Raw genomic sequence first — 4,328 nt, forward strand, 5'->3', positions numbered from 1 at the left:
AGGGCTCCAAGCAGCATGACTGCAGTTGAAATCGCCAATGAAGAAGGTTGGGATTTTGTATGACATCACCTTGGCAATGTCAACAAAGGGGAGGAAGGGGATACGGGGAGGGCGGTAGAGGGTACAGAGGAGGATGGGACCGCGAGTGGTGCTTAACTTGATCGCGAGCATCTGCTCATAATGAAATTGATCAAGTATAGTTGCCTGGAGGGACTTCCTGGCCAAAATACAGACGCCCGAGTGCAAAGCAAGACCCCGACTCCAAGTGTTGAAGCCTTGAATCTTGGGAAGAGAGTCGGGGGCTGGATCACCCATCGAAGTCAAACAAATGACATCAGGACCGTGTCTGGCAATCTCTAGCAAGGTGCTGGTCCTTTGTGGGGCCCAGTGACGGACGTTCTGGTAGAACACACGTAAATCCAATCTATCCATAGATACTAGCTGGAGGGAGTTTTTAAGAGGAAGCTTAGTTAGCCTTAGGGGCTTGGAGGGTAAGCACTTCGCTGTCGGAGGAGGAGGAGGAGGATGCACTATCACTAGACTGGACAGTGTCTTGAATAGTGCTGGTGAAGGGGATTATGTCCCGCAGCGTCTCCTTTGTGAGTTTCGTCAGGTTCAACTTAGGCCTCCCAGTCGAGCTGGCTCGTGGTATGGCCACACGGCGCGGGAGCCCGGAGGAGGATTTGTTTGCCCCTGACGAGGAGGAGCGGGGGCTTAGGATTGGGGAGCGTGAGCGGTTGCTACGTTGGTAGGATTCATGTCTGGATGCCCTGGACTTGGGGCGTGATAGCCTGGGGTTAGGTTTAGGTTCTTGCGCAGCCTTCTTGGGGCAGGTGGAGGTGGAGGAGGAGGAGGAGGAGGTGGAGGAGGAGGAGGAGGAGGAGGTGGAGGAGGAGGAGGAATCAGAGGGAGGGGGTGTGGAAACAGAGGGAGCGGTGGTGGGAGGGGTAGGGGCTGGGTGAGGATAGGATGGGTTGTTGGGACCAAAGGGAATAGCCTCTAGGACGTGAGGTGGAATGGGGAAGGCAGGTAAGCCCAGGTGAGTGAGTGCTGTGGACAGCACTTCCTGTACCTGCTCCTTGCTCTTGGACATGAGCATTGCCGAATAGACAATACTCAGAGCAAGTACTTGAGCGTCCCTCGCCTGGTTGCACCTTTCGTCTCCAGACGGACACTGGAGATTACCAGCTGCCTCCCTTTCCAGGGTGCTGCCGATAATTGATGCAACCATGTTAGGGACTTCAGTACTGGTGGAGGGCCTGCTCGCATCCTGGCGAGAACGCTTGGACTTCGTCCTCTGCGTCCGCTGCTCCTTGGGGGTGCAAGAAGGCTCCTGGTCAGGGGCGGCAGCAGGGGAGCTAGCCCTCCTCTTTACACCTGGGTGGGTTCTGGGTTTGGGGGTGGGGGGTTGAGGGATTTTGCCTTGGGATGGGGTGGAGGAGGAGGGGGAGGAGGAGGTGTAGGAGGAGGAGGAGGTGGAGGAGGAGGAGGAGGAGGAGGAGGAGGAGGAGGAGGAGGAGGAGGGGGTTTTGGTTTTAGGACGAGGATTAGAGGGTTGCGCAGGTTGGGGGCGGGTGTTGGGAGCTGACCTAGCCACCGGTTGAGCAGGCTGCGCTGTGTCAGCCGCCTTTCTCCTTTCCGGGCAGGAATTGGAGATGGCGCTGTGGGTTCCCCCACATAGGAGACACCTGAGTCTCGCTGCCTCGCATTCTCTATACCGATGTCCGTCGGTAGCACACTTGGAGCACCTAGTCAGATTGGGTTGAGGACAGGATCGGGATTCATGTTGCAGGGAGTAACATATCAGGCATTGCCTGACTTGCAAGTTTTTAAACTCTCTAATAGACGATGGGGGCAGATATAAGAAACTAATCTTGAGTCCTACCCTGAGAATCTTCTCAAGGTCGGACCTAGATTTAAGGGAAATCCTGACGAAATCAGTGCCCGGAGGCCGGAAGACATCGACAAAGTCAACATCCGAGTTCCTCTCCCTTAGGTCACACAGAATGGCTTCCTTATCCCCGAGCTTGTCAAGGACCATCCTACCCACGTACATGGACGCTCTGACATGAGCGTAGGTGGGTGTGACCCTACGGGGAGAGAAACCCAGCTTCTCCAGCCTGATCACAGTCCTCTTCTCGAAGCAGGCATCGAGACTATCCTGATCCATCAAGTGGAACAGGACATTTGCCCCTTCCGTCTGGGCAAAGCGCACAGGAGCACTGCCTATCACACCGCTTAATTGGTTGGCATCGTCCACAAGCGAGATGCCATCCGGGCGTGAGTTGCCTCTCACAAAAACCACTTGATAGTTGGTTTTCATGATGAGGGCGCTTGACGGTAAGTTCTACGAGAGTTAGACACGTCAGGGAAGGAGAGGAAGAGGAAGAGCAGAAGCACCTACGAAGAAGACGGTCAAGACACGAATTTCCTTAAGGCGCTAAAAGAGGATACAGAAGGCGGGCAGTGTTGATGTGTACTGGTTATAACCAAGTCGAAGACTAAATGTGTAGTGTTATTTCTCTTTTCTCTTTTCTCTTTTCTACGAAGGCAAGACTCTGAAAACAGAGAGCGATTACGTGACTTCGGAAGTGTTGTGTAGGTAAAGTACTAAGTATCAATGGATATTAAGCACTTGTGTTAACTGTAATCTAGATGCAGGCACAGCTAAATGTGTAGTGTTCTTTCTCTTTTCTGCGAAGGCAAGACTCTGAAAACAGAGAACGATTACGTGACTTCGGAAGTGTTGTGTAAGTAAAGTACACCACTGAGTATCAATGGATATTAAGCACTTTTGTGTCTGTGTTTACCCTGAGATTTCTTTACTGTTCTGCCCATCTTGGCGAAACGCCGACCTTTTAAGGGAGGCTGACGGGAACGTGAGGAGCTTGCCAAGTTCCTGATTGGCTGACCGCTGGCTGGCAGGGACACCCTTGCGAACTACGCTTGCCAACTACAGGAACTTGGAAGATTTCTTTGATCAGTGTGTGACGGGTCGTAGGATGCATCACGTCACTACAGCACCATCTCAAATATGACAGAAAATATCAACGTGGGTAGAGGATAAGAATGAATGCGAAGAAAAGTTTAAGAAGAGTTAAGAACTATGATGAAGTTTGGAGTGTGACAGAAGTCAAATGTGATATAACTTGGGTGCGTCGAATTTATATACATACACACACACACACACACACACACACACACACACACACACACATATATATATATATATATATATATATATATATAACATATATATATATATATATATATATATATATATATATATACATAAACTCCACTACAATAATGTATTGTAACCTATTATAAAGTATTTTTATATTATTAGTATTAAAGCAATGATTGGTATTAACTAAAATGTTTATTAACATAATCATTGATACAGTGTAATTTTGCAGTTTGAAATTATTTTTAAATGGTCTCTTCTACTCCAGCAGTAAACATTCACCGATCCCCTGATTATTCATCGACCCCCTTTCGACCCCTTGGCTATTCATTGACCCTTTGGATGTTACGGTCGATCACTACGGGGTCGATATCGACCACTTTCAGAACCCCTGGTCTATATACTTTGGGAATACTATTGTCGCCTGGACACGCCCTGATTCGTTGCATAGTCTATCTCAGATAGGCTATGCATATATGTCACACATTACAGATAGGCTATCTGTAATGTGTGACATTTCTACAACGGGTTACAGGTGATTTGAGGCGTGGGTCATATATAATGAAAGTAGTAGGGCTAGCGCTGATGGCTGACCATTTTTTAGACCTGGCCATTAAAAATTCCACTTAATAAAATGATTTTAATGAGTGTTTTAAATGTTCAGGTTGCTCATTTCAGTTGGGGGGACTAATGGGGGGGGGCAGCCCCCCTTGGCGCCGCCGCTGTGCTCGCTGCATTTCATCTTTATTATCAGGCACCCTTTAAGTGGTATTTAACTATTATACAAACACAACTTATCACTCGTCTTTCAATAAGAATGACATAGTTTCTTGAAAAATATTATATTTTCAGACCATTCACGAGTATTATGAATGACCGCCATTCCCTCGTCTACTGGCAGTATAGTATATATGATGGATGAACTATTAAATGAAAATTGAGATAGCATAAAAAAAAACAGATAAATGGAGAGATTAACTTTAAAATGAGGAAAAATTATATATGCAAGTTTTCATCATATCAATACTTTAAATGACTTATTGTCAGTTATGCATTATAACATGTATTATATGTACATGTACAATTGTAACAGTGTCTAAATATGTATTTATTGACGACATTTAGTAAAGCTTCAAGTCAT

The sequence above is a fragment of the Oratosquilla oratoria genome, chromosome 12 (assembly GCF_046742065.1).
Source record: "Oratosquilla oratoria isolate Oo_2021 chromosome 12, ASM4674206v1, whole genome shotgun sequence".
NCBI lineage: Eukaryota > Metazoa > Arthropoda > Malacostraca > Stomatopoda > Squillidae > Oratosquilla > Oratosquilla oratoria.